We start from the raw sequence: 11,824 nt of genomic DNA on the forward strand, positions 1-11,824 counted from the left end.
ATTCTTATAACCCTATTTCTGATCTTCTCTATTATAGGGCATCATATTCTCCTTTCCTTAGAGTTACTTGATAGCGTTATAGATTATCCAGCTCACATGGTGCCTTCTAAGAAGCCTAAGAACCTTTCAAGAAACTACAAAAGCTTAAGAAGCTTAAGAAACTTAAGAAGCTTAAGAACATATTCCAAGGTACAAAAGTACGGGGTATAACAGTTATGACCGAAGTCAACTTTTCAAGTTATAAAAGCTCCAAAATAGGAAAATATTCAAATTAGTATAAAAAGGGTCGGGAACTCTCTTTGAATGAACAAAAATCATAAAATGAGCGCACCCCTTCATCCAGCTAATGACACTCTGAATCTGCAAAATAACACTGAAAACACAGTAGCAATTTCAAGTGAAGCTGGTTTGAATCAACAACAATCGATCGATCAACAAAATACTGATGCAATCACTATCTCTGAAGAGAAGCTGAGAATTGCACACAAGATCATCAATTTTCAGAAACATGGTTTGATTCGAGTATCAAGAGTTGTGGTAGATGATTCCTTATCGTTTGGACTACATACAGTCCAAAAATTGGATCAAACCACCGCACTATTTGAGAGCACTGATCAAGAGACTTCTAAAAGAAACATCGCAGAGTCGCCGGAGTTGCGCCTTCATATTTTAAGGGGCTCCGGCGACATTCGAGACGGCGGACCCCCTGGGGTTTGTTCCCCACCTCATGGCGCTCCTACCACAAAAATTTCAACCCAAATGGACGGTGAAATCATTGGGGATGATGGTACCGGCAAGGTTACCAGAGCTCAGGCGACATTTTCAGGTGGAAACCAATGCAAAATAGGGCGTTTCAATGATACAAATACACCCCACCAGGTGAACTCTCTCGAATATATGCCCAGCAATTCGAATTTCAAATTTGGTGCTACTAGAGGTGCCACAGTCGATTTTTTGGAAATAAAAATTCAAGTTTCGAATTTGGATAATGTTTAAGTTATTAGACTACATCCTAATGAAAACAAGTTTCAGAAACTCACAAACACTAGAGAAGGAATCAAATCCTCTCAAATTAGCTCAAATTTGCCAAATCAATAGGGTCACTATCAGAGTGCCGGCGCCGGAGCTTCAGTGAACCATTTGTCACAAGATTAAATCCAAAATGTCCCTAAGGGCAATGCGCAACTTCCCATCCACAAGAGGTGTCTCGAATCATCAACAACAAATTCAAATTCAAAAAGTCATCGAGACACTCGTCAAGGTGATATGCACATTTTCGCTGATAATCAAGCTAAAGAACACGCATTGGTTCAAGACCAATATCAACAATATGATCAATTCAATCAACTAAAGGATGATATACACACAATTGATAATGCAAAGTCGATGCATCCTTTTTCCAAAAATGATAAACATGCCTCAGGAACTTTACAACAATGTAACAGTGCTAATGTTGCAGACCTTCAAGGTAAGACCAATCCTTCCAACTTGATATACTCTGAGACTGCCAATTTGAAATCCAGTGGAGTTCTTTTGCAACCTCATGCAAATGTAATCCCTAGTAATGTTGTAGGTAACTCATTGCTGGGCACAGATCATACCAAAATCAATTCTAAAAGCAGCCCTGAAATTCCTACCAAAATGCCTAACAATTCTATTCCTCAAACTAGCAACCAGCTACACACTCAACAGCCTACCACCACCCACAATAGCTTCCCTAAGGTGTCTAGTAATTTTGACATCCAGGTTCAGACTAGTCAACCTAAGGTGCCCAGCAGCTATGCTAATGTTGGTCCTAGATATGTTGGAACTAAATCAGTCAATACCCAACCTCAACAAAATTCCACTAACTAAAACCCCCAGTAAAATATTTTTCCCAACTTAAAGGACCAGGTCCCTCAGCCTGCCCCTTACACTGTAGTTCAGACCTTTGCTGCCAAACTCAGAAATCAGAATGAGGCTCCTATTGAATTAGCCACCTCTGAATACACAACCAAACAGAGCCTGCCTGCTGTGTTTTTTGAAAAAGAAGACTTCATGCACAAACTAGCTCAAAGATGCAAATACACCTTGGTTGGAAAATTTACCCACACCATGCCAAAGATAGAGTTGACAAGAAGGAGCTTTATCATTCAAACTCAGCTCTCAGGAGGTATAAAAATTGCTTATTTCAATGCTAGACATGTCTATATTGACTTGGACAATGAGTTGGATTATAATACTGTCTGGACCAAACAGAGAATGAAAATAGAGGGCCAACTCATAAGGATTCAGACATGAACACCTACTTTTAAACCTGATGAAAAAACCCCAATAGTGCCAATCTGGGTAGCCTTACCAGAACTACCTTGGCATTGTTATAACATGGAGTTTACCACTGCCCTGCTAGCCTCTGTAGGGAAGGTACTTTATCTAGACACTGCTTTCATACAAAAAACAAGGGGAAGTATAGCGAAGATGAGACTTCAAGTGAACCTCACCAATAAAAGACCTCCCCATGTTTGGCTGGGATATGACAAAACTGATAAAACTCTAGGGAGGTGGCAAGCTATTTTATATGAAAATGTACTTGATTACTGCATGTATTGCAAACATCAGGGTCACTTGATACATGCTTGTAATATTCAAAGAAGGGATGAAGAACAAAAAAAGAAGAAGAGGAAACAACAAAAATGAACAAAAACAAGGAGGGCATGATAACCAAGGATCATGATGACACACATATCAATACATCTGTAAAAGATGCTCCTGCTCAGCCACAACAAACACTTGATAATGCAAAAGAACTGTTGTGGAAAGTTCAGAGGAAGAAATAGTCTAAGGGACAAAACAAGCCCTAACAAACAAATGTGATCAGCTCTATTCAACCACAGTAGAACAGGGGAGTTGATAAACCTCAGCAAAATATCACAGGTCCAGGTAAGCCCTCTACTCCTATTTATACTTCCAATAATTATGTTGATCTTGTTACCTAGAATCAAACCAATAACCAAGATGCTGGAGAACCAAGTAACCAAAGGAATTCTACTTTGAAGAATTCAGCAAAAATGCAGGAAAACACCATAATTCAACAACAAGGTATTACTCAAGGGAGCAATGTAACAAGGAATGCAGGTATTGACTTATTACTCCCCATACCCCTTACACCCCCACATCATATCTCTGCTGCTGTTGGCTGTGTAGTTGATGGAGGAATGGTTGGAGGAGTAATGGAGAACCCCACTAATCTGTAGGATGGGGAACCCAAAGGGGGGGGATTTTGTCTCATGTTCTGCATGAGAATATCACTGACCTTAGGAGTGACCTTACAGCCCCTGCTACCCCTGCACACAAGGCTCAAAATGACATACCAAATCCTGAATCCATCAGAAGAAATCCCCCTACTAATGACTCTACCATGCAAAACATCTTAGGCTCTATGGCCAAGGATTTGGGATCCATTGCAAGCAGTAGTGGCAAAGACTCTAATGCTAAAAAGAACAAGTTAAGCAAGAAAAGGAGAGAGGCCATCAAAAAGAAAACAAACCTTTCTGAGAAATGCCAAACTCCTTTAACTGACAGTGTTGCAATGCAGCAAAGTGAACCGGGATGTCAACAATTTGTACTTGATGATGATCAGGTGGGTATAGATATCACTCCTTTTCAAACTCCAGAGGTAGCTACAGATCACTTCACCCTCAACACCAACATACAGTACCCTACTGATGAGTATGCTGTATGTGATTCAGAAAATAAAGAAGATAATAATTATCATCCCTTGCATGATCAGGAGGAAGATAATATTATAAGTGAGAATTTAATCAAAACCATCAACCCCTCTTCTGAGAATATATATGAGGAAGACATCCAACAGGTGGCTAGTTCACAGGGTCTATCTCCTAGAGGGATACATAGGACCAGATTTAGCAACAAGGCAAAAATGTCTACAAAAACTGCCCCCACAGGCAGACCAAGTACCAGGTCCCATACTTCAAGAATTTCTCAATGATTAGTACTTTTAGCTGGAATGTAAAGGGTATTAATACCTAAGGAGCCATGGATAGAATAAAACTTCTCAAAAATATCCATCAAATTTCTTTTATAGCTCTAATGGAACCTTTTTCTGATAACTCTCAGTTACAATACTTCAGAAACCAGCTCAATATGGACCATGCCATCCATAATCCCAATGGTAAGATTTGGATATTTTGGACCAAAGATGTGAATTGCAAGATTTTGGAAAATGATGAGCAACTAATCACTTGTGAGCTCAATCATGTCATGATCCCAAATCAATTCATCACTACCTTTGTCTATGCTAAATGTAAAGATCTCTCAGAAGACCTTTATGGGATAGCCTTCTACAGTAGTCTACTACATCCAATCCATGGTGCACTATAGAAGACTTTAATGTTATTGTAGACCCTGAAGAAAAACTAGGGGGTGTCCCCTATAATATGAGAAAGAGTTTTGAGTTCATTAGCATTATTGAGGCCTCAGGTCTTCAAGACCTTAGTTTCTCAGGTCAGAAATACACCTAGTCCAACCTGAGGGGTATTAACTTTAGAATTTGGAAGAGACTTGATAGAGGGATGGGTAATGATAACTGGCTAGAGACCATGCCCCATACCAGCATCACTCATCTTCCTTTTGTGGGTTCTGATCACTGCCCCTTTCTCTTGGAAATAATTAACCAACAATACAACCCCATCAAGTAGTTCAAATTCTTGAACTGCTGGCCTGAGCAACCTTTTTTCATGGATACTGTCAAGAATTACTGGAGCAGACCTTCTGAAGGAAATCCAATGTAGAGTTTTCATCAGAAAATAAAGAGACTTATTGCTACTCTTAGCTCCTGGTCAAGAAATTAGTTTGGAGATATCTATGCTAAAGTCAAAGAATATGAGGAGAAGGCTAGACAAGTTGAAGAAAATCTGATCAGTATAAACTCCAATGAAAATAGGTCTCAACTGCATGCTATCAATGTTGAGTATATTAGATACATGAAGATGGAGGATTCTATTCTCAGACAAAAGTCTCAACTTCACTGGTTCAAAGAAGGTGATAGGAACTCTAGCTATTTTCATGCTCTCATCAGAGGCAGGAGAAGAAAGCTTTACATCCACAGGATCCAAAATGAAGAAGGCTCTTGGGTGTAAGGTGATAAAGAGATAGCTGATGCTGCTTGTGAATATTTCCAATAAATTTTTACTGGAAAGAAGGAGCACATCCAACAGCAAACACTCTATTGCATCCCTACAATGGTGACTGACAAAGACAATGAAGATTTACAAGCCATGCCTACTATGGAAGAAGTGAAAACTGTTGTTTTTACTATGAATCCTCACTCTGCTATTGGCCCAGATGGGATGAATGGAACTTTCTTGCAGGTGTGCTGGGACATCATCAAAGAAGACCTCCTTAGAGTGATCACATCCTTTTTTTTGGACAAACTATGCCTAAATATTTCACCCATACTTGTTTGGTTCTACTCCCAAAAGTAAACCATCCTACAAAAATCTCTGAGTTCAGACCCATAAGCCTTAGCAACTTCACTAACAAAATCATTTCCAAACTCCTTTACCTAAGACTTGCTCCTATTCTCCCCAACCTCATTTCCTTGAACCAATCTGGCTTTGTCAAGAATAGAAACATCTCTGAAAATATCATGCTTCCCCAGGAAATAATCCACCAGATCAAAAACCCAAATGTTGGAGGCAATGTTGTGATAAAACTTGACATGACCAAGGCTTATGATAGGGTCTCTTGGACTTACACTTGTCTTGTGATTAGAAGAATGGGGTTTAAAAAAACTTTCATTGACATGGTTTGGAGAATCATGGCTGATAACTGGTACTCTGTTATAGTCAATGGTTCAAGACATGGTTTCTTTCACTCCATAAGGGGTCTCAAACAAGGTGATCCTCTCTCCCCTGCTTTATTTGTCCTAGGTGCTGAAGTGCTGTCCAGACTACTGAATAATCTTCATCAGCATCCCCAATTCCATGGTTTCTTTATGGCAAAAAAGGGACCTCAGATCAATCATCTGAGTTTTGCAGATGATATCATCATCTTTACTTCTGGAAGAAGGCACACCTTAGCTCTCATTATGGAAACATTAGCTACCTATGAAAGAGTTTCTCGAAAATTGATCAACAAGCAAAAAAGTCATTTCATGGTTCCCTCCAATGCTTTCAAGTCTACTGTACTGAGAATCAAGAAAATCACTGGTTTCAACTAAAAGAGTAGTCCTATAACATACTTGGGATGTCCTATTTATATTGGTAGGCAAAGAGTTATTTACTACTCTGATCTTATTGCAAAAGTTGTAAGCAGGATCACTGGTTAGCATGCTAAAATCCTGAGCTATGGGGGTAGAGCTATTCTTGTGAAGCATGTTATTCAAGCCATGCCAATACATTTGCTTTCAGCCAGCATCCCTCCCTCAACCATCATTAAGCAGATTCAGAGCATCACTGCTAACTTCTTCTAGGGATGGAAAAATGACAAGAGGAAGTACCACTGGTCCTCATGGAAGAACCTTAGCTATCCTTATGATGAAGGGGTCATAGGGTTTAGACAAATCACTGATGTGGTTAAATCTTTTCAATACAAGCAGTGGTGGACCCTTAGAACCAAGAACACCTTGTGGGGAGAATTCCTTAAATCCAAATACTGTTAGAGGGCCAATATTATTACAAAAAAATGGGACACTGGTCAGTCCTTAATTTGGAAGCACCTCATGAACAATAAACACAACATTGATCCTCACATTCAGTGGCAAATTAAGTCTGGCTCTTCCCTTTTTAAGTGGGACAACTGGCTAGGTGTTGGCCCTTTAGCTCACTTTTCTGCTAACAGCTGTAGGTTTAACCACACCCAAGTTTCAGCTTTTCTAACTAATGGCCAATGGAATGTTGATCTCATTATCCAAAAAGCCCCTCCTCAATTTGTTCCTACCATTTCAGCAACTCAATTCAGCTACCATCCTCTCAAACAGGACCATCCTTGCTGGATTCCTAATACCAATGGGGAGTTCAGTTGTTCTTCTGCCTGGGAGCTCATTAGAGACAAGAGGACAAATACTATGTTGAATGCATTACTTGGCACCAACTAATACCTTTCAAATGCTCCTTTCTTGTTTAGAGAGCTCTTAGAAGGAAATTACCTACCAATGAGACAATAACCAGCTTTGGCAAAGCCCCCTCTCAGTGCCATTGTTGTGATAGACCTGGCCAAGACACCATTGATCACACCTTTGTTGCAGGAACCTTTGCCAAGAATACTTGGAGGGTGTTTGCTGATTCTTTGGGCATAAAAAAAGATTACACACCTGTTAGAAATATGCTTATGAGATGGTGGACATCTAAATACAAGAATGAAGCCCATAAGCTCCTGTTACAAGCAGTCCCTGTCTTTATTTGTTGGAACTTATGGAAGAATAGATGTGCTTCCAAATATGTAGGGAAGAAATCTAACCTTTCAAGAGTCTAATTTTCTGTCTATAAAGACATCTCTAACCTGCTCATCACAGCTTTTCCTTATATTGAGTGGCCAAATAACTGGAAGGACCTAGTCATTTCAGTGGAACAATGCTACCATGACACCAAAATTACCCCTGTATGCTGGATCAAACCAGGTGATCACATGGTAAAGCTAAATACAGATGGTAGTGCCCTTAAAAACCCAGGCAACATTGGTGGAGGAGGAATACTTAGAAATACTCATAGTGACCTTATCTTTGCCTATGCAGTTCCATTGGGGGAAAGAACTAACAACCAAGCAGAAATCAGGGCTGCTATCTTTGGTCTATCTTAGTGTATTCAGCTTGGTTATTTATAGGTAAAGTTAGAGGTAGATTCTCAACTCCTAATCAGGTGGTTACAACAAGAAGCAAAACCCCCTTGGTCAATCAAGGAGCTGCTGGACAGTTTAAACAACATCATCAACCAATTCCAAACTTTCAGCTGTAAACACATCCTTAGAGAAGCAAAACTACACAGCTGATGTCTTATCCAAACACAGCCACAAATATAAATCTCCTGAACTCTATTTCACTGTGCATGATCTCCCCAAACAAGCTAAGGCATACCTTAAGATGGACAAGCTGGAAATGCCTTCTTTCAGAAGAAAGAAACTCAGAAGAATCAAGAAACCTCCCTAACTCATTCCATTTTGGTTCTAACTCAAACTTCAACATGGTTTTATTTATGCATAGCTATAAATAGCTTGAAGATCTCATAGTTAGAACTCCTGTACAAGGGAAAATCTCCCTTCCTTATTACTATCTTTATTATTTTCTTAGAATAACCAGTCTAACTTTAGAGGTAAGGAGTAGAGTAGTTTATATTTTGTCTTCTCTTCTTTCTTGGTTTAAGAGGTATAGGAATCTTGATTGGAAGCCCAGGCTGGTTTCCTTGCACCACACATGAGACACATTCAAGTTCTTGTTTTTGTTTTTGTTTGCTGGTCAGTAACAACAAGAGGAGCCACAATGGAAGTGCTTCTTTGTTTTGGGGTTACAGAATTGTTTCCAGACTTTGCTTTTTGTTTTTTCTTCTGTGCAGGTTACAAACTACAGCATGAACAACATTCCAACCTCTTCCAAGATTATAGCAGTTACAATAATCCAAAAGCATTCATCGGGAACACCTCTCAACAACTCCTACCAACCTGAAATTGCACCTCTTGAGCCATTTGTGTTTGTTTGTTTATCAGTACAGATTCACAACACACTCCAGCTGTGATAATTTGAACAACTTGCAGACATGCAGCTCTACAGATTTAGCAAGATCCCAAGATCAAAAATAAGAGGAGCTGTTCCTTGCAACAAGTTGTCCAAACTAAGGAGAAGCAGATGCCAGAAACAGCACACCACCTCAGCAATAGCCATCAGCCCTCAACAACATGCATCATGCAACATCCAAAATCCTCCACATTTTGTAAGATAATAGCATCCCCAAAGATGGTTGAGCCCAAGAAATTTCAGCTTGAACGGATAACCGGAGACATTAGTCGAGTGATATTGAAAAAGACAGCCGATGTTGCAGGCAGAATAATAACTCTCAAGAGGAGAAACAGTATACATCATCAAAAATGCTCCAAATTTTGCAGGAATACAGCAACTCCAACAATTGTAGAGCCTAAGAAATTTTAGCCCAAACGGAGAATTAGAGACGTTAGTCGAGCGACCTTGAAAAAGATAGTCGATTGTTATGGAACCCCTTTGTTTCTTCTTCTTTGGCAAAATCCAAATTTTAACAACTTTCAACAACTTGTAAGTTAGCTATTATATAGACCCAAGAATTTAAAGCCCGATTAGATTCTCGGAAACTTTAGTCGAGCATCACAGAAGATATGACCGATCTCGACCCATGCAAAGGAAATTGGGTATACTTGATTTTCTTCAATTTAGCTAGGTTCTGTACCTTAGTTGAATAGAACTAGTTTCATATACTTGATCTTCCTAGTTGAGAAGAGTCCTCTCATTAGATATCTTCCATTTTATTTTCGGAGGTAAGGCCTTTCACGTCCCCCTCCTTGTACTTGTAAGCCTACTTTTATATATATAAGATGAAAATTTTGATAAAAAAAAGCCCAAAAGGGAACTCAAACCTAACTAGGTAACCATAAGGAGGAAATGAGAAAACAGGTGCTCAGCTAGTCAATTAATACCTCCAGATCCAACTATGAATTCAACCTCGAGATTTTAACACATCTAGCCCCGACAAATGGCAAAAAGGAAACATAGAGGATTCTATCTCTAAATCCAGGAATGGGGTCCAACAGTAATTCACAAGCCTAACTGGGTGAAAACTACTACACCAAGGCTCCAAAATAGGTGCTATAACAGAGAACAACACTATGTCTCAAAGATTCCTACCCACAACGACAACATTCACTAAGGGTCATTCCAAACTCAATTCTGAGGAACAAATCCACCAACCCCCATAAATATCGAACAAGACACCAAGAATAGGTTAATCAAGGCCCAACTAAGGCATAAACAATAATATTACCAACTAGATTGAAAGTCTCATAAAGGCAACCTAGCCTAAGGCTCATATAGGTACAAAGAAATAATAAACTCGGAATCGAGCCTACCCCATCACATACAATGCAAACCACAAGAAATTTATATTATACACTAACTCATAAAGCTAAATCAAAAGAAAGGAGATCGTAGCCAATTTCGAAGCCAAACACGCGCGCTCTAAGTCCATTTACCGATAGCGTTCGCTATAAAATCAACTCCAATTGCTTCCATGCTATCAAAATATTAATCTCCTCATCAATATGAATATTTTGATACTAAAATTATATTTTTCAGAGGCAGACCCAAAATAGGGTCAAAAAGGGGATTGTGAGACTCTTGATGGGAATAAAAAAACTGACTCCGTGAAGAGGTTCTAACAACATTATTGATCTTGTATCCCAAAATGGGGCACAACTTGATGCTCAAAATGAGAGAAATCAGCCCAACAATTAAAATCACCATTAAATCTTAAATTTAAGCTAGGGAATCCCCTTTGGGGCAAAAATTACCTCAAACCGCCGCCTTGAACGCTCCCCCAAACACACTAACACATTGCCCCGATCAATACGAATATGTAGCACTTGGAATCGCTCAAAAAAGAGGTCCTTAGCTCCCAAAATAGAAGCAAAAAAAAAGGCACAGGGCTGGTTCACGCCACTGGTCATTATTAAAAGACCAATGAAATGCTCTCCATGAAAGCGGTGGAAAATGTTCGCGAACACAGAGGCTAAGCCCCCAAAGCTCTTTGAACTAGATAAGGACCTCGCGAACGCAGAGGCTAATCTGTTAGGCCTTCGGGAGTGCAACCCAATTCCCCCGAATGCGGAGACCAAGGACTATGGAATCCATAAATGCGAAGACCAAAATGGGCCAGCATAAGATTTGGTTGCAACATCAGATTTTGGCAAAGTCCAAAGTCTCCGATAGAGTGCTTGGGATTCATTCAGAATATTGTGCTCTCAAATGAACTATGCTACCCCATTAAATTTGATGTTCCAAACTAATGGCACAGTCAAAATTTCCATTTGAGGTCATCTCGATAAAAAATGGGTCCCACACCTATGTATATTAAACCAAAATCCACAAAAGGGCTCAAAATGAGATCAGAAGCCTCGAGAGATGAACAAAAGGTCATTCTAGACCAAATTTGATACTCTGGAGCTAATCATGCTGAAAAAATTACAATTCAAGTGCGTTTACCAAGAATGTTGACCAAAGTCAACCTTAGGCCAAATTTTGAAGACTAAAGCGCCAAATGGCCTCAAACTCGCACCGACTGCCTCAAGACTCATGTCGACTATGCTACTAGCATAATTTGGCCATTACAGAGCTGATAAAATCATTAGAATTCCATTCTGAGGTCATCTTCCTGGTATTTTGACTGAAGTCACCCATTCAAACTCCAAGAGCTCCTAAATAGCGAGACAGGCATAAAACCCAAATGAATGACTAAGCAACCAAACTGTTAGTGCTAGCAAGTCATAAATGGATTGGGGTCACTATTGGAAAGATCTTAACACTGAAAAGATTGGAAAAAGATGAAAATGACCTTGATGTTCATTACAACATCCACTAATAGAAGGACTTTTATCCTTAAAAGTCAAAGTTAGAAATGAACCCAAGGGCACGAAAAGATGAGAACTCTAGGCCTACACGCTTTGTAGAATATATAGGCACCTTCTCGGGTTGAGCAACACCAACCTAGAACTCAAGCTAAGGGAAAAATCTCAAATTCACTTCTCTTCTTCATAACTCAAACCAACTTCCAATTCCTCCATTTTTATAATGACTTCCATCCAAAAAGAACAA

This window comes from Solanum dulcamara, chromosome 10 (genome assembly GCF_947179165.1).
Source record: "Solanum dulcamara chromosome 10, daSolDulc1.2, whole genome shotgun sequence".
NCBI classification, from domain to species: domain Eukaryota; kingdom Viridiplantae; phylum Streptophyta; class Magnoliopsida; order Solanales; family Solanaceae; genus Solanum; species Solanum dulcamara.